Raw genomic sequence first — 20,354 nt, forward strand, 5'->3', positions numbered from 1 at the left:
AGCCAAATAAATGTCAGGCAACTACAATTTAGATTTAGCAGCATACTACAGTTAAAATAGCTTTCCAAGTCTTCACTTAGCGAGGTCAGTAGAAGCTTGACCTGGCTTGGGTAGGCTCAGCCAATGATATGGTTTGATACGGGCATGTGGTCAAACAAAACCCTTCTTAATTATAACCTTTCCTGAAGCTTGACTTTCTAATGAGAGGTTGGTGGTAGCATTGCTATTTCCCTAACCTCTCCTGCCTTTTGGTTTATCTCAGTTTAATGGAGGAGAAAAACAGATATGAGAGGACAGGAAAGAAAAGGAAGGGCAGCAAGGCCCTGGCACAGGCTGCGCAGAGAAGTGTGGCTGCCCCATCCCTGGCAGTGTTCAAAGCCAGGTTGGATGGGCTTTGGGCAACCTGGTCTTAAGGTGTCCACCCCCTTGCCATGGGCAGGGAACCAGGTGGTCTTTAAGGTCCCTCCCAACCTGATTGTGCAATTGGGTGTGAAGTGAAGGATGAGACTACATCCTATCTGGTTCAGCAGTGCTCACAGTAGTACAAGTATCTTCATGAACAAGAGCTTCTCTTTGTAATAACCATCTAGTTCTGACTTACAAACACACTGAAGTATTTCATCATATCTTTATGATACACAGATGGCTTCTTCCCTCAAGGAGCAAGGAAAAATGTCTATAATAAATTATCATGCAGGGATTCTTTAAGGAAATAAAGCAAGGTGAACTAAAGCTGAATTTTGAGTAACAGTTGCAAGCCAGGAAACACAGATAGTTGTTACATAGCTCAAACTATTGCACCCCTTTCTGTGGCTCAAAGTACACTATAATCACTCATTAGAAACATAGGTATTTCTTTTTATTACTTTCCTGCTGCAACTAACTTTGAAGATGTCTGCTATTGACCAAGAGCTGTTCTCAGGTGAAGCTATTTATTCACATCCCACTGAAAAGCATCGTAGGTCATTTATTATCAGTGAATCAAAGGAGCTTTTCTTTGCTAAACCTCCTGTAATTTTATCCCTAATTAAAAAGCAAAGCTTTCATTTGAATTCTATATAGAGCACGGAGATTTCAAGCATTATTAATATTATAAGTCCCTACCTATTACAAACAACCCAGAAAACTTTTCTATACAAAAGTTACTGACTAGAATTTTTTCTCCCCATTTTGTATAGATTATTATATTGCCCTTATTACCACTGTATGTAAATGCTTTCCATTAATATGGTTAGTGACATTAACAACTTGCCATGTGCAGTAGGCTCCTCTGAGCATCTCCCGGAAGAAAACAGTTTGTGCAAGATACAGCATGTGTAATGCAACATACAATTTTTTCTTATTGCATTTTCCAAGAATGTAACAAATTTCTATTAGCCTGGACTCTAAAATATTCCTAATTTAAAAAAAAACAAAAAACAAAAAAAAACCAAGATTACTTCAAATATTAAAGTCATCTTAGCTTCAGAAATGCATGGCAAATTGAACCACATTTAGCAATTACGTCCATTATTTCAAAGAGACTTCCAAAAAACTTAACTGGCTCCTCAGAATCAGCTGAGGTGACCTAGATTCATCTTAAGTGTTTCTTACATCCCAGTAATTGCAGAAACAACCCCTACGTAGAGGACAGTAAGTTACTCACACCTGCAGGCTATTTTTGGCATTGCTAACGTTACACAGATGACAGATGTGCTCGGCACTGTACAAAAACCCAAACCCTACTTAGGGGGCCCAAGTCCCCTTATCTGACTCTGCTTCAAGGCAAAACACTGCCTTCACCCAGAAAAATATTTAAAAAAACACATTTCAATTTGGAGCACTTTATTCAAATCTGAAGGCAACTAGTGACAGAAACACCCTAGAAGATTGATACGGTTTGAAGCATGTTATGTATGGCTTTGCTGTTCAACTTGCAAGTAATTTGTAAAGCGGGTCCGTCCTGACTATGAAACATTGTATCAGTGTGATTGGAATCAATAGTTCCTGCACTGTCATTTGTCACATATTTACAAGCCTGAAAAATAGTTCATTTTGTCCTGATCCTATAACTCAAAAGATTGAATCAGAACCCTGGAGGGATCTTCGAGTGCAACACATTCATTACTGGCCACTAGTCTTTGGTGACGCTGTGATCGCCACGCCAAGAAGGGAATGCAACTTCACATTAAGCAGGGTGCCCCCACATGTTTTCTGCTCAGAAATATTTAAGGCCTGTTGGTAAATTGTACCTAATTTACTGTAGTTTAACTTAAAGTTACCCGTATTTCAATTTGCTTTTCAGTTTTACTTTCCTTCATTAGAAGGTCTTTCAGAATTTGTGCCTCAGCTTCTGACAAGTTCCACCTACCGCAGCATTTTAAGGAGCAAGCTTGAGCCGTGAAATAGTCAAATTCAGTTATATTTTTCTTTAAACTTTTATTACAAACTCTACATCTCCTCCCAGTGCTGCACGCTGAAGGCACGGCCCAGCAACTGAATTTCCTGTTACTTCTCCAAGACCGAACGTCATTTATAGCCTTAAATAGACAACAGTCCAGGTTACCAGTTCATTGCCATGAAATAACGCTCATCTTCCCACAGGAACAGCATTAGATCCCCCTTCACAGGCCACCTCCATACTCTATGGACTGCCAGGAAGGATTCTGCACTGACCATTTCCGAAAAGGGAAGACGGGCACCCTGTGGGATGTCCTACCCTCCTATTGCTGTTCAGCCTGGATGCTGCCCTCTGCCTTTCCCTAACCCCCAGAGGAGAAAGGATTGGAAAGTGGCGCCCCTTGCAGACAGGGACACAGCTTCCCACAAGTTCCCACATCTATTCCACCAAAACAGTGCCCAGCACAGAGGAAGCAGAACTCCGGTTTCCCCAGTCCTCTCTCACACCTCATAGTTGGCCAAAAAAATGTTTATTTGGCAAAAAAATCCCTTAGCATGCTCAATAACGTGAATGCCAAAGTTATCAAAGTATGACAGGCAACACTAAGCAAGCCTGTGATCAAGCACTGGATGCACATATGGTCTGCATATGCACACATGGCCGAGGGTGAAAACCTTTAAGCGTTATGTAGTTTTCTGGTGAACCACATTTTATGGTAAAATGGTAATTACTTTTAAAACATTCAATGAGATTTAGTAACTTAAACATGATGCAGCAAGTCAAAACATGGCAGTTGGACACGATGATCTCTTGAGGTCCCTTCCAAGCCCTACAATTCTGTGGTTTTGTGAAAATATCACTTATACCTAAGCAAAACACATAGTATTGGCTCTCAGATCCGATCTAAAATAAGAGTCCAACTCTTTATATCTACAAAGAATTAAGTCACCAATCCAGCAAAAAGCTCCCCAGAAACTATTCTCTCCTCTAATTAACAAATGCATCAAACGCAGTCACTTTGCCGGACATATAGCTTCAGACTGCATCAGAACATCAGGCACAACAACTCTGTTTCTCAGCTGCTCTACCACCTAGACACAAACAGCAGTAATATCTGAAGGGGCTGGGTTAACAGAACCCAAATCCTTTTTTCCCTCCTGAAATTTTAAAGAGTTGCTTCACTTCTGACTCATGACTGACAGTCTACAAAAATGAAGCAATGTTTCCAGTGGTGTCTCAGGAGAAAAAAGCCTCTTAGCACTGTGAGCCAAGACTCCCTGATGGTCACTGCTGGGGCCCTGTTGAAGTGAGGCTACAACAGGGGCAAAACCAACCCTTTATTTTTCCAGCTTTAACTCTTAGCATAAATTGTGAACCGTAGTATGCTTTAAACATTGCCTTAAAAATGTTTTTGAATTCAGTTGTAACCATCACCCTAGTTTTCAAATTTTATTTGTTGTAATCAATGGGGTACATAAAGCTGTATAACGTTTTTATGGTATACTATATCCCTGAAGTAGGTTGTTTTTTTTTGAGTGCAGAAAGGAAAATAAGCAGAAGTTTCCACATGAAAGCTAGACAAACAGCAGGACATCCTTGACTGCTCACACAAATTTCATTCTCTTTGCATTTTTACAGACCAAAATGATTCTTCAGGGTGGGGGTGGATGGCACTGAAGTAAAGGGAGTCAGGAAAACCAAATTTTTTACTAGAGAAATTTTTCACTAGAGAAAGAATGGGAAGGAGCCAATGCAACCTTCATGCCCTTATTGAGCAGGGCAGAGTACCCAGCTTTGGAAAGAAGGAAAGGAAAAGAGAAAGCATCAGGAAAAACAGGTTTGCCATTTCACTCCCTTTTCTCTCCAATTAGGACAGGAGTGGGTGACCTCTTCCCCATTTATTTCCTCCCACCTCAACATTTCACCTTGTCTTGGCATTATTATTTCGCCAAAATATCCCTCTCCATTGGATCTCAATATTTTCAGCACAACATTGTAGAATCACATCATCTCTGGTCCTACCACAGAGCTACCTTCTTTCCTTAGGAAGACCATTTTCTTATCATCTCTTCCCAGCAGTACTGCCAGACTAATGGCAGCACTGCAATGGCACTAACTCCTTCCCATTTTTTCCACGACATTTACCAGATTACTACTTGCAGTTGCCTTTAGCTCTTACCTGTACAGTCTACATCTCCACGCTTGGTGGCTAGTAGATGAAATTCCTCTTGTGACATAGCTCACATCTCTCTATTTCAGGCATTTTATCTCCAAGCTCATTGACTTGCCCACCCCCTTCCCCAAAACTCCACAAACCCCTTCCTCTTACAGCGCTATTTTTTATTATTATTTTTTGGTCAAATTTCCAACTAGTGCTTCTTAGCACCACTCCTTCCACCCAAGCCAGGTCTATAAGGTTGAGCCTTCTTTTGCTTTCTCTAGACATGACAGAGCAGACCCCAGAAAAAAAAGTGGAATGACTTTTACCAAGTATTAACTGCAAGCATTCTCAGATGCTAAGATGCTTCTAGCTCAAGAGGTAAAAGTGCCATTGTCAAACATAAAAATACCTACATTTCTGTTAGTTCTGAGAAAACATCTTCCATACTTAAAATTTTGTACTGACAACACTGTTTTCTTCCAAACCATATTATGTCTTTTTTTATTGCAACTTATGTAAGAATGGAGTGTCAGGACATGACCTATTTAATATTTAGAAGCCAGATGACCCAGGTTTCCCTTTCAAGTCTGACTTTAACGCAGTCATATGCAACCAGGTAATATCCTGCAGGCCACAGAGGACTTCTCAATACTGTGTAAACAGCAGCAGACACAGCAACCAAATTCAGAGCTAATGGGTCACAGGAAGAGAACAAGATAGAAGAAAGGTATCTACAGTGCTCGAGTTTGCCAAAGTTAATTCCATCCTTCCGATGATGTTCAAAATCCAGACGCCAACTAAGCAATCCTTGCTCTGTAAGTTTCCATGCCCCTTCAAACCATGTTTGTGCGCATCCTTCTTGTATCACTCATCATTTATCATAGACCTTAAGAGGGTTTAGAGTCCATAAGCTTTTCTTAATCATTACTCATGTTAATCTGCACACTTCCTAATTCTTCATCTGTTACCCATAAACATCTGACACAGTTTAAGTAAATCTCTACCCTGCTCATTTGTAAAACCAGATGCAAAACAGTTAATGTCTCTGCTGTTCAATATCTTAACCCTTAATCTGTAGTGCAGTATCAACCCCCAAGAAGATCAGTTCTTTAATATTTCTCTCCTGACTTTACAGGAAACAAGAAATATAACAACAGGTGAAATGGCTTACTTTAATCACACATAATTACTTCTGAATATTCTTGCCTTTACTTCTCATAAACCAGCCAAGAAAGCAAAATAAATAAATAAAATCACAAAGAATCAGAGCGATATTGGAGATAGAGATTTGATAAGAAGGTCATTCTCCCTACATTTGCACTACATTCTTTGTATTCTTAAACATTTTCCCTCAGCAGTTGCCTCATTGCTTATTGCTTTTCCTCTGGGAATTTCGCGATCCTTCAGTCCAGGGGGATTCAATTATATAAACCAAAGCACAGGAGAGCACCCACAGCACCCATCAGGTTTCTTACCTGCACCTCAACTGCTCGTCAGACAGCCCAGCAGGTTTTGCATGCCACTCCAGCTTTCAAGTGTCCTCATGCAGTCTGCCATGGAAAGGCACAAGATGCCTTTTTATCCATCCTCTTTTGTCAGCGTGTCTCCTTGAAGTATTTCTTTTTCTGTCCCAGAGTCATTATGGCCACTACAGCAAGCTCATATGTTACATGGATAGAGCTCTGTCTGCAGGATGGAGGAGGCTGCTGCTCACTTTAGTCGTGATGGCTTCATGTGGAGATGAATAACCCAGGCCACGGTGGAAAGCAAGCAGGAAAAGCTGGGTGTACACAGACCTCCAAAACAAGCCCATTAGTTTATTCACAGAAAGGCACAGCAACCACTCCTCGCTGTCAGAAAACAGCTAGGCAGGATCCACACACTGGAAGCAGCAGCTCCCTCCATGTTGTGAGGTGAGGCAGCCACATGCCCAGCCCTTTTCCCATGGCACAAAACAGCTTTTTGGGGCTCACCAGCCATCCTCCAGCAAAACCTCCTCCCTCAGAACTTTCAGGAGCCTTAGAGACATCAAATTCTCCTCACCCACAATCAGACCTATACCTCAGCCTCCCACACAGTCACGTGTGGCCTAGGTCCCTCCTTTCAGCCTGCCCCAGGTGCTCTTAGGCAGGCCTCACCAGGCCATTAGCCTGTTTGCACTTCCCAGCAACAGCTGTGGACACACAATGTTCCTCCAGTGCCACCTGAAGAAAAGAAGATGTGTCCATTGCTGAGAGTATTTAGGATCTTCTCTAACAGTTTGGGGAGGAGTTGACACTGTACTTGTGTAATCTTTCTTAAAATCAGCAGATGAAGTGGTGCTGGCAGTTGGATTTTGAGTCCTCTTTCTTCCCACCCTCCAAACCTGAGGTGATTTGAGGCCTAACCAATGTGCACACCAAGTCTGAGCACTATACCGCAGCTCAGGGCTTCAGACTGAGGTGGGAGGGCAGGCCAGTGCTGGGGCCGAGCCAGAGACCAGCATAGCTGAGGCAGGGCAGGCTGACATGGAGCTGTGGAACCTGGGCAGGGTGAGGGGAGGCCATGGCTGGGTTGGTGGAGGCCATCCTGGCCTGATGATGCCCTCAGGGCCACAGTACGGCTGTGCCCCAAACCCCCTGTCCATACCCATCCTGCAGGGCCTCACAGTACATTCCAGCACAGATGCGGGCCTCTGGGTGATCGTGGTCAACATATTCAACTAGCTTTAACAATTTTATTTTATTTTGGTTTTAAGAATTTTTTTTTTTTGTAAAACCTTTGAAGTTTAGCAGTGTGTCTGTGAGGGAACCCTACCTGTTCCTACAGGTGAGGTTGATCAGTACTCAGCAAGTGCTGGCCATTTCACCAACACACATTTCATCCTGTTCATAGCTTTCATGATACAAAACTTTCTGTTCCACTTTCCTTGAGAGTGTGAAGCTTTTCAAGGCCCCATTTGTCATCGTTATAGGACAATATAAGCAGCCATTGCAAAGTCATTATAAGAATGCTGAAGATGGCTTCTAATATTCTCTTTGTACGTTCAGAAATAATTTCCTTTGCTATAGACTCACCTTTTATTTGGGGTCACTCAATAGTAAACTAAACAAGTAGAAAAGAACATTGGATTTGTCTAAAATTGCCAAGAAACACAGAGGTTCTTGGCATGAGAAGCATTATAATAGAGATGTCCACATGCACTCTCTCCCCTACACATTCATGCAAACAGTCCCCTGTAGAAAAATGCCATCAATTCTTGACACAAGAAAGGAAATATTAATACTGTTGGTTACAAATAGCTTTCCAGACTTATTACAGACATAGAAATCACCTAAAAACACACGCACACATGTTGAAATCTGATTTCAATAATATCTAATCTGGTTGTTTGGACAGGTTATGCTTGCACTGGAGGAGCAGCCTAGCAATGAACTCCAATGAGTACCAATGCATCTGCATAAATCCTCATTTCATGAAGAAGTGGAGCATTCAAGCGATTAATCAAATCACAAATAGTTGAGAAATCTTAACAATGGCAATCATGCAGCCATACAGCCAAAAAGTTGATACCCCCAAGCAAGCTAACATGAACCTGTGAGTAAGATGTATTTCTTACCTTGATGCTTTCTCCCAGTATGACTCATTTTCTTTTTTAGTGGCTCTAACCATGATTTCCTGTTCTTCACATTTGTGGAAGACCTTACAGATTATTATATAATATCAGAAACAGTTGCATTTCTGCCCTTTCGCCATGATCAATCTGGGAAGAGAAGGAGGATTTGACTGTGCTGGGATGATGAGAGGAGGTTGCAACCACTGTTGTCTGAGTTCACTGCAGTCCTTCCTCACTTTAGATTCTGGTCACAAGCAGCCTCTCAACGGTGCCAGCAAAGTGTATTTCGTTTGCACTTAGTGAGCCTCCGTTATTTTCTTGTGACCACAGTGATAAAGCCATGATCACTATCATCATGGGGTAATTACACGTGGCATGATACTTGCTATGGGATATCTAGTATTTGCAAAAGTAAAGAAAGGGTTTTCTTGAGATGACCAGATAGGCTAAAACCAGTCAGATATTTTTTTTTTCTTCACATTGTCAATAAAAACAGAGCCACTTGGACTCAAAGGTGAATTTTGTAATGTGTTGCAACTGAATGACATGTTTTAATGGGTAAAGTTTATTTTTAGTAACAAAGATCAATGTGATTGAGTGGCCTGTGGCTACCTGGAAAGACGAGTCACGGGCCAGTGCTAAGTATTAGGGTATAGACTGGTAAAACTTGGGCCTTGGGAAAAGAGATAGGCAGCTTCAAGGCTGCATCAACCCAAGATCAGAATATGCTATAAAACTCAGTTGAATTTGTCTACAGAGGCACAGTACCTGTTGAACTGTGGGGAATGCTTTCTACATTTATCTGCCTCCCAGAGAAGGCCAAGCATTGTGGCAATGCCTCATACAATATGCATTAGCACTTAGCGCTCCTGATCACTGCTCCCACAGATTTAGAGTTAGTGAATACAAGTCCAATGGAGAGGGGATTCTTTTGTGGATTTTCATAGCAGGAGACAAGGTAACTGGCTATACAAAAGTCAGGGCTCAGAAAGCAATACTTTTCTTCGTGAAGTAGCAAAGCAGAGAAAAAAAATATGGTCAACAAATCAAGCAGCTGTGTGCTCTGTAACAGCAATGCACTTTATGAGGAGGAACCCATAACACCTGGGAAAGCAAAACAGGTATGCCACTTCCTGATCATTACTCAATCACACAAATACAATTTATAAGACAGATGGTAGTGTTGAACCAACAGGATGCTGCTTGCTGACAGAGAAAGGGAAAGATTAGCCAACCACAGAGAGGGCAGAACAAAAAATTTCACAGGTTGCTTGTGAAACTGGCAGTTATATAATCCCATGCAGCTTCCCTTTACCTGTTAGTGAAACAGGGGTTTCCAGATCTTAAAGAGCTAGTTCTTAGGAAGGGTTTTGACACAAATCGGAAGTAAGCAGAAAACAGAAGAAATGAAGAATAAGTAGTTAATGCTGAGCTCCATTACAGGAGCTAAATGAAAGATGGACAACGCAACCGTAAGGATCATTCCTACTCTTGTGGCTGTCATTCCTGTATTATTGAAGCACTTCTATGTTGTGACTAGAAGTAAGGAAGAGTAACTCTCTGTGGAAGGTGGGTTTATTTACTCCAAGACCTCAGGAATAAATAGTGACAAAGACAGCATGTGCATTAAGTCTTGCTTAGCTCCCAAGCAATTTTTTTTTTTTTTTTTTTTTTTTTTAAGATTTGGTTTCTAAAGCCAGAGGAGGAAAAAAATCTGATACTTATCTTCCTGTTTCCCTCTGCCTTTCTTCCTTATTTGGGAGTTTGAATTTCCCATGTACTCTTATCAGCTCAGTAGCTTGCATTTTGTACAACAGGGAGAGATCCAAACACTTTTTACAGCACTGGCAGTTTGTTAGTCAAACTGCCTCTTTGAGTGAGAACTTTTGGAAATGGTATGTCTCTATTGCTGATGAGGTGCTTCTACTCAGGCCTAGGTCAATGATGAAGGTGAGATAAGTTAGTAACGTGAAAGAAGCCTTAGAAACTGGAGTTCATGGATTAGTTTTCATGTAGAGATCATTCATCTGCAATGCCGTGGTGTTCATTAATAACATACATTTTTGGGTTTCTCGTGAGTAAACCATAGCATCAGGGAAAGGTGAAATATATCTTCACCCCACACTCCATTTAACATTCTCCATACACATTCAAAGGGGCCTAGCGCTCCTGCTTACACAAGGTTCCCCACTTTAATATCTGTCACCTGACTATTCACAGTGGGGATTTTGATACAAATAGTGATGATAAAAAAACACATTCTAAATAGAGACGTGCTCCCAATAGGGTTGCAGCTAGGAAACTGCAGAGAACATGTTAACTGAATTTTTATAAGTATATATCTCAGCCGAACAAATAATACAAGGTCAGTTATATACTGTTTCTGAATGTCCTCAGTCTTCTAAGTTAACCACTTAGTGCTTGAATCACAACTGCAGTTTCAGTGTCTGCATGCACCATGGCTTGCTCTCTTCTTGTGTATGATGCTTTAGTACACTGATACTCAGCCAACTGTATTTTTTTCATGTTAAACTGGACTAAACAGTCTAATAAAAACATTCCTTCCACCCAAATTGTGACAAACTTTTCATGAGTGTTTAACAATTTTAGCAAATTAATTTGAAAGAAAAAATAGTACTTGAAAAAAAGGAAATGATAAAAAAAAATGAAAACCAAATACTTAAAGAAATCCTGGATGTGCAGAAATGTGGCTAAAGCCTGCAAATCTGAATAAAAACCTCTATCCACATTTTCAATGAAAAAAAGAAAGTACAAACCAGTATATCTTTTTCATCCCAGTTCTTGTTTCATGGTGTCCAATCTGTGATGATGTAACGCTTCAGTGTGCAAGCTCAGTCCTGGGCCTCTCCTAATAGGAACTGCCAAATATGCCAAATAGTGGCAATTACATGATGGCTTTGTGATGTGGTCCATTGGCCATTAGGGACTCATCTTTGACAACCAAACTGATTTAACTCAGGACCTGAGGATGGATTATACAGAGATTCTAAGTACAAAGGCTTCTGCTGTTAAAGCAGTTTAATCACTACTATAAACATAAATAGAGACTGAAAATTGTTTACGTTTTCCTAGGGTTGATTTGCAGGGTACGAAATATTTTGAATATCATGACTATTGGCTCAAATCTGCAAAATAAAAAACCCTGACTTTTAATGTCATTTTTTTTGGGTATATTAGTATCCAATGGAACATTAATAAAAAATTATTAAATGGGCAAGATACTTACTTCTTGTTCTCTTTATTAAATCTATCTACCATCAAAACTGTAGACTTTCATTTTCTTCTCATTTGCAAAAAACTTGAACATCCAAGAACTCAACCATGGACTGCTATATCAGTGTTCCTCACTGAATGCACCCTGGGTTTTCTAGTTGTCCCATACGTTTAATTTAATTACAATTAATGAGTTACAATTTACCCTAAGGGAAAACTAGCTTTTGTTGACAAAGAGGTGTTTAGTGAATGGCATTCAAATTCATGACCTAGACCTCAAATTAACAAGCTGTCCATTAAGAATGCATGAGTAGCTTTAAAGACTGCATTTATCTGTCATGGTCCTTTAACTCCTCCGTGCTGTTTTAAAAAGGACAATGAAAACAGTGTGATACCATAAAACAAACAAACAAACAAAAACAAACAAAAAAGCTTTTGATGGTATTTTTTTCACTGCAAAATATTATGGAGTTCTACTAGATTATAGTTCATAAAGAGGCTTTCAACTAACCCACAATGAATTAGGGTCCTCCTTTTAAGCCCTGTTCTGATTATAATACAGCACTCCTACATTCTGATGGCCACTTTCCTTCATGCAAGAAATAAAATACTGGGACTCCAAGGAGGCAAATTATCAGATACACTGTTCCTTGTTACCTAAGCAGCAAGGAACTGCATTGATGTATTTGGAAAAGGAAGTGTGGTCTCAAGCACAATATTAAGATGAATCAAATTTTGCAGCTAAGTTAAGCACAATATTAAGGTGAACCAAATTTTGCAGCTAAGTTAAGCAAACAATAAAAATTACATGTCTTTGGAGACTTTCATTCTATCTACTGGACCACAAGACTGTTTTCAGATCTTTTTTTAGATGTTAACATGGTATAAAGATTAAGAATACCAAATTCCAAACAAAATGGGAAAATGTTCTTCTATGGTATGTCAGTCTGTAGAAATCTCTATGATCAAATAACAATATCCAAGAGCCTTTATATGATGAAGTGAAATATATAGTCTAGTTCTAAGTTTTCAACTCACATTTAGCTAACCAGTGCTTGTGTCATTCAGGTTTTTTTTTATTTCAGGGCAGGGCAAAACAATCTGTAGGATCACTTGGCCTAGGGAGAGCAAGCCCAGCTGGAGGTACCCCAAGACAGTGTAGAAAACATTACAAAAATCTTTTGGATTAAACAATTATAAATACCATATTGAGGCTATTAAAGGATAGACCTATATGATTTAACAGTAACCACGAAGTCAATGCAGAAAGGCCTGCCATATGCCATTGGAGTTCCATTTTTATTCCTCTAGCCTATGTCTAGGGCCAGCATTTACAGCCAAGTTCCTCAGAAACACTTGTGTTCCAGATTTTTTTCTAAGTGCTAGTTTGTTATTGCACTAGGAGGTCACCGGCTGGTGTTTGTACTATTCAGTAGTCTCTCATCTACAATTTCTTTCAGAGTTCTGCTTCTTCTGCGTCTTATTTCTCAGTCCTATAAAGCAGTAATATGGAACAACAGAAAACATGATTAACACAACACAGACATCTACATTCAAACTACTAATTTACTATGGTAAATTAATATTTCAAAGGGTTGTTGAACTTGTCCAAATTTGCTTGCATTTCCCTGACAGAATATCCCAGACCCTGCCTGTGGAGTTCAGTTATTTGATTATTAGAAAACTGGAAAGATAAATATTATCATGCAAATCCAATCCTGAGATTGGAAGCACTGCATTACCTGGCACAGTATATTAGTACATTTTAACATGGTATAAAATGCCTATGATTTTTCCAAAAGCAAATAGAGACAATGTCCTTGGTTCCCACACGTATCTGACTTGAACGAAAATAGATGAAAATTAAGGCCATGGCACCTGATGTATAAATGAATCCTCTTAGTGAACTGGAAACCCTCCAAGGTCTTCCCTTCCTATTTGTCCTTGTCTTTGACTCATACAAAACTATTTCTCATACATCAGAACTTCATACTTTGCCTTTTTGCTTTCCTTCTGACTCTTTCTATACTCACCGCTTCAGTGTTTGTGGGAAGTAGCAGGGTGGTGGCTGGAGGTACAGCAGTGGCACTTGTTGACATAACCATGGAGGAAGAGGCCAGCTGAATCTTCAAACAGGTGACAGATGGAAGTGTTGAACAAAAAATAATTCAGCTTCCAGGACACCTTTCTTTGTCTTTTTGGATGGCCAAATGAAATAATCACTTTCTTCAGGCTGGAAGCTCATTCATAGGACCATCACACCCCTAAGTTACAGTGTGATACATACATTGAGAGGGTAATGGTTGGCATCAGGGAACAGGAAGGCAGAAGCTTTCATCTTTGAAAAATCTTAGTTTTGATAGGTAGCAGATGTACTAATCAGAATATAGGTAGTGTGATTAGGAACTTTGACTTCTGGAGATATCAAAGGCAGTAGTCACCAATCTGTGCCACTAAACATCCATAGAGTTGTTGGAGTATTTGAATATAACAGCATTAAAGTGGCTACAGTGTAAAAAATGAAAATGTTTTAATGCTCAGTTGCATTTTCGTGACTGAAACCTGAAATATTTCACTTTAATATTGAAACGCTTGCAAAATACAATATCTTCTTCTCCTTTAATAAAACCCTTACTCTCTGCAAGTCAGAGATCATGAGGACAAAAACCTGTCACATAGCATGCTACAAAAATGCCACAAGGACAGATCATACCTAGTTGAATGGCTGAGAATGGCTTTACTGTTTGTTTCTACTCTTTTGAAGGATTCATGTTTATTGAATGATGAGTACATGTGCATGCATGCTGGTCAGGATAGTTGTGAGCAGAAGTGGGTCAATAGGCATTGCAAAAAGGTGGCATGCTGTCATCTCTCCTCTCAGAGTAGTGTTTTGGGTGGGCACTAACCTTGCTACAGCTTACCATCTGCACAGAGAGTATCAGAGTCTTGACATGCAATTAAATTATTCAGTCAGGATCAGGGGTACCTCTGGAATTCAGTGATGGTAGATGTACATCTGACACAACATGCTTCATTGGTGTAAAGTTGATCCCTTATTTTCAGAAAAGGAAGTCTGCTTTGGGAAGCTGAAGGATCTTTTCACTAGTTCCTTTCAACTTTTCAACTTTCAAGTAGTTTTACAATTTAAAAGATCATTTATGAAACTCAGATATATTCAAGTCAAACTTTCCAAAGAAGATACATAATTTGAAATGCTTCAGTTTTTCAAGTGGTGAACATAAGGTATTATTGCCCTGATATTTATCCTTAAAAATCCATTTTTAACTTTACTTTGAAATTACCAGTATACAACTTTAACTGTAAGCTTTTGCTGATAAAAATTAAGCTAATGATGGATAAACATAACAATCCAAAAATGTAGGCACTTTGGAAGAATATGACAAAGTGTATATCCTTGGCAGTAGGATATAGATCTTCTAGCTATATGTAGACTGCCAAGTACTTGGTTATGTCTGTGTGAATGGCAAGTATTAATAATGCAGGAAAATGGAATTACAGTCACCCTGGGCTAACTGGAAAAGAGCCAGGCAAGAAACCAGAGCAAAGTGTGATGCACAGCCTCCAGGAATTTGTGTTCAACAAACTCCTGTACCTAAGATATGTCAAATCTTTCCCACCTTTGTTAACTGGAAAACAGCTTAGTTTTTAAAGTGCCTTGTTAAAATACATTCTTTGATTCAGATATTGCAGAACACTTGGTAAAAGACATCTAAGGAACAAAATTCCAGCAGTTCACTCATATCTCTTGCATAATTTTGCTTGGAGTACCACAAATTAGAAAGGCAGTACATAAATTGTTTAACATGAATTTAAAAATCAGTTAGAATGCATTTTTTTTAGGTTCATAAATGTACAAAGCTGCAGTCTATACTGGAGAACCATTCCAAGAAAGCTCAGGTTAACTGTTCTCTCAAGATATCCACTAACAATCTGTAAGTGTCTGGGAGCCCTTTGCTATTTAGATAGTGAGAGATAAGATTTCTTCTTTAAATATTAGCTGTCAAACTGTGTTATGTCTTATTATGTTCCGTCAGATTGGCGTTCACCATGATGAGGTTTAACAGCACATGCTGATAATGCACAAATAATATAACATAATTTAGAAATAAATTTAAAGGACAGTAGACTATTTTCAGCTCAGATACCTGCTTATCAATGTTTTGAGATAGAACACAATTCAACCACAACAGGAAATGTAATTCATGTTCACAAAACTGGCAAGTTCTTCTTTTCACCAGCTACCTAAATTAGAACAGCAGCTGTGCTGAGTTCAGTGGGGTTTGTGACTATTTTCAATCACTGTAATGTTTGCACAGTACTTTCAAAGTATGTATGTTTTGTAGTTCCCAGCAGAAGAAAAAAAAAAAAAAAAAAAAGGCTGTTTGAGAAGTATCCTTTAGGTTACATGTTTTGGTTGAGTATATAAGGGACATGTGTTCCGTGTCCAGTACAAATAAGATCAGCTTGAGAATCAGCAAAGGGCAGTTTCTAAACAGTTCAACCAGCCTACAGATCTCTCTCTTATTAAACATGTTGAGTTCATTCTCTGCATCACAGATTATATATCTTTAAACCCCTTTCATCAAGAAGAAAGGTTAGCACTCCACTGAGATACCTTTTGAAAGTGAAAAAAGAGACTGACTGCTGATTTTAATAGGTTACTGAAGTCAATGGTCAAATGCTGTCACCTGAACTTGAGCTCCAGAGTTGTAAGAACTCAGCTGGACTCAGTTTTTAGTACACTTCTTCCATGCAAAGTTTTATTTCCTCCTAATTTTGACTGTTAATACATTAACTTCAGATAATTTTTTATCTCCCTCCCTCTCTCCCCTAAACCTTAATTACAGGTTGCATTCCAAAAGATGACTTTTTGTGCATAGTTGGAAATTAAAACACTGACCTTCGGTAGACTTTTTTTTTTCCTTGGTGTTTTTCTGACTATCTGTTCTGTACCTGACAAATGAGGCACTGAGGTCCCTCCATATTCTGTTTGGGGTCTATTGGCTGAGGAACTCCTGGTCATCCTACCTGCCTGACGCCTAGGATCATGATGAATTGTCTCCAACTCTAGCCTCAGATTGTTTTTTAACATTTAATTTAGTTTCTTCCTGTGCTTGGATGAACATGGCCATGTTATGGATTTCTGCTCTAATGTACACCAGCAGGTTGGAAGAACAAGCCTCAGCAAGCTGTGGAAATAAGAGAGGCTGGATCAATAGTCAAGGTCATGACCCTGACTCTGATTTTGTACACTGTCCTGAGATTTTCTACCCTTAAAAGCCTCCGACTGCTTCTAATGTAGATCCAAGTGCATATTGAGAAAGAAATTCTTAACAATTAACCCCCCAAAAGGGTAGTTGTAGCTGGATCCTCTTACCTTTTGCATCATGCATGCAGAGCTGACTAGGAATGCACCTCTCTGCATTTGGTCTAATAAGACAATTTATTGTAAATGTTGTTCCTGGCAGCCTTTTTGATAAAGAGATAGTACATGTTAAATTTTGTCATCTGTTGCTGCAAAAACATTCATTCATTTATTCATTTATTCATTTGTTCATTCAAAGACTAATTCATATACAACTAGAAACAAATTCAGATAGCTATCAATTGTAATATCCCATTTTAATGAAGATGCATAATTATTATATAAGCTAAAGAGCAAAAAGATTAATTTCACAAGCATACCTTGATTATAACAAGTAGAAAATGCTGTCATAAAGTGTAGTGATAAAGGAACAAAGATGCTAAGATGCTAAGTCATTTGTTGAGCATGCCTTTGTGCTGCAGATAGAGCTTTGAGTCTTCAAATATACGACTGTAATGCAACAAGGCACATTTCTGAATGGGTAGTAATTTTCCACTGCAGGATACAGTCATGCTGAGATTGCTGAGATTTAGTGCTTAAAAAAAAAAAAAAAAAGATTGCAAAGGTATTTAATGTATCAAAACAGCCCCCCCCAATCCTTGATACAGATAAATTGTCATAATTGTTAAAACCCATCCCATATGATGTGCTGTCAATGCAATAAACAATTCAGTCTCCAGTAGAGATGAGCAAAAGAATTTCTCAGATACAGAAGCAACCTTTTTGTTGTTTTTGCAAAAGAGTGAAAAAATCAGTTTTCGCTTGTCCCTTCTTTGTGAGATTTACTTAGCAGAACAGAAAACTGCATTTTGCAATGGAACAAGAGAACTGAAGGTCAGTTAGGAAATTCATATTTTTGCATCATACTGTCTCAATCTGAATATGATGCGCATACTCTGCAGCAGGATGGCTGCAGAGAACTGCAATGACTATTATAAGAAGAAGAAAGCACTGCTTAGAAAGGCTTTCCATAATACCTGAAAATTGCTTACAAATACACTTATCCTTTTAATCAAGGGAACATGAATTTGTAGGTTTTCACGTGGTAAAAATCAAGTGTGCACAATGTGAGAAAGAGGAAGTTATGCGAGCTTTATGAATTGACACAGTAAGGTTGTCAGAGGTATTTAGGTGCCTCATGGGATCTTCAATCAATGCAAATTAGATGTGTAGTGGTTTTGAAAAATCTCAGTCTAGATCTATTGCATACTGAGGTGCCAAATCACTTATAATAGTCAGTGAGCTCTGTTATTCATTAAAAAGAAAAGGTAGAGGACTTTGCTTTAGCCTTTGGAGTTGTCCTTTTGGTTCCAACCTCTAGCTGTGAATTTAGGCGAGGACTAAACAATCAGACTCGTCTCTTGTACAAAAAATTTGTACCCGTGTACCTGATGGTAGGACCACCACTGTAAGCTCCTTAAGCAAGAATCTGACATTTTACTTGTTCCCAGTGTGCTGCTTTTATCTGCAATCTGTAGGAATAATATGCAGTAATATTTCACCAAACCCGATACTCCAGAATTATGAGATATGGCTGCATGACACAGCTGAGGAGAGAAAGCAAGAGGAACCAGTTAAAAATCATGAAAGAAATAAAGCCTTGTTGTTACAAAAGGTACCAAACTCTTTGCTGTAGATAAACAGGAAACAGAATACAATCTCTAGCACTATAGCAGGATACAGTGACATAGGTATAACATTATTACTGCTATGGGGTTAAATTTTCTCTTCCATTACGTCCCATTTACACTGGTCCATCAGCAGGAAGGGTTTAGTAACCTAATAGATGTGATTTACTGAGGTACAAAGGAAATTGTTTACAAGACTGTGCTGCACACTACATTGTTCCACACTTAACGTATAGACCCATGATGCTCCAAAACTTCCAACAGAAGGATGAGCAGGGGACCCATGCCACTGTGCTGATGGACTGTGCTCTCCTCATAATTATTAGAGAAATTATTGCATCCAGGATTCAAATGAGAGCAGGGCTGCTAGAAATTCAGTGCCAGGAAGCATCATGGTGAGACAGCTCTATAGAGTGTAAAGCTACTTTTCCCAGTCACAAGATGGTTGTCATGTTCCACTGACAAGGCTGCGGTTGATAATGTCGTATGCCATATAGGATCCTCAGGGATTTAGGTGCTTTAAGATATTACTAATTATTTCTGAGCTCAGACCCATCCAGGAATGAGCCCCCTTCTGCTACTGTCCTGAAGCACCTCCATATGGAGGTTGCTGTGAGTTCTCCCTCCGTGAATCAGGCAGGAAAGGCAGGAGAGCTGAAGAGGGCTCCTGGAGTAGTGCTACTAACACTGTAACCGAGCAGGATGTAAAATAAATTTAAAATGGTGTTTGTGTCTCTCTCAGATTTCCCTCTCAGAAGATGTTGGATGTTTTTTTCATGTCCTTTCCCTACCTTCTTCTCTCAAAGGTCTCTACTGCAGTAAAGTATATCCATGCAAGAGATCTGGAAACAAGCTTCATAAGCTTTGCTGTAATCTTTCTAATACTTTCTGATCATTTTTCTTGATGCCTAACTCAGCTGTGTCAGCCACTTCCCCAGCATTGTTCAGGGTAGCTGTTGTATTTCCTGAAGTTTTGTTCCTCTTGGTGGCAAACTGCACACCAAGAAATATGTCCAGAAGAACTGAACATAAAACAGGGAGGTAGAAAATCCCATTCCTTGATTCTAGTTTGGATGATGTATGTTTCAGTTAGACACAAACATGTAGAAGTACCTTTGGAGGGGAGCTTATTTTTGCATATGCTATGTTTTATTTTCAGGACTTAATTTCCAAAAGCAGAGAGTGCCTTGGCAACAGCCACAGTTACACATCCAGAAAAAATACACGTCTATCTTTTTTTTTTTCCCTAAATATATTAATTATTACCATATATTTCTTTTTTGTTATAAATATGTCCCTGAAAATATATGCTTATAAGCAAAACAGTGATTCAATACACAAAACTTTTATGCTATCAAATTTGTATAATAAAAGGGTGTTTTTTACTAATTCATTTGATTTATGAATAACCTCTCACTTATCTTTCTGGGTCAAATACACCTCTGTTCAGACAACTGCAAGGGTCTAAGAATTACTTAAATCCCAAACAGCAATGTTTCTGTTGTGGGTGCTGTCTATCTAGGGTTTTGGCGAAAAGTTGCCAAGATCTGCCATTTTCTGCCACTCTTGAAAAAATGAAAATCTCTGCAGATGCTAGTAAGGCAGCGTCTGTTGTGTCTGCTTATGGAATTCTCAAACTATCACTAGGTAGATGTGGATTTTATCCTTAATAAATAGCATTTCTTATTCTGATGATGGAAAAAAATATCTGAGAGGGAAAGTGGAATCTCCCAGATTTGCTGAAATGAAAAGAATTGCTCAAATGTGACTGATGGTAGAACCTGCCCTACACAGTACTGAAAAGCACTTCACGCTGCTCTATACTATCCCAAAATTCTTTGCACTTACACAGCAAGAAAAGATGCTGCAGGAGTCTCCCTTAAAAAGTTTGGGTACTAGGAGGGTAGGGAGTGTGGACTGCACATAATCATGTAACCCCAGCATCCCTGGCTTCTGTGTGCTCTTTTTCT

The 20,354-nt window shown here is 39.2% G+C and overlaps 1 long non-coding RNA gene across 1 annotated transcript; it reads right to left on the reverse strand.

The window, feature by feature from the left end:
• Positions 1-16,434: 16,434 nt before the first annotated feature.
• On the reverse strand, positions 16,435-18,282 carry LOC308176277. Its single transcript, XR_013938204.1, has 3 exons — positions 18,145-18,282; positions 17,077-17,291; positions 16,435-16,860 (listed from the first exon to the last, which is right to left on the reverse strand). It is a non-coding gene; the product is annotated as an uncharacterized lncRNA (long non-coding RNA).
• Between the last annotated feature and the right edge of the window lie 2,072 nt (positions 18,283-20,354).

This window comes from Anser brachyrhynchus (genome assembly GCF_964034855.1).
Source record: "Anser brachyrhynchus genome assembly, chromosome: 11".
In the NCBI taxonomy this organism is placed as follows: Eukaryota; Metazoa; Chordata; class Aves; order Anseriformes; family Anatidae; genus Anser; species Anser brachyrhynchus.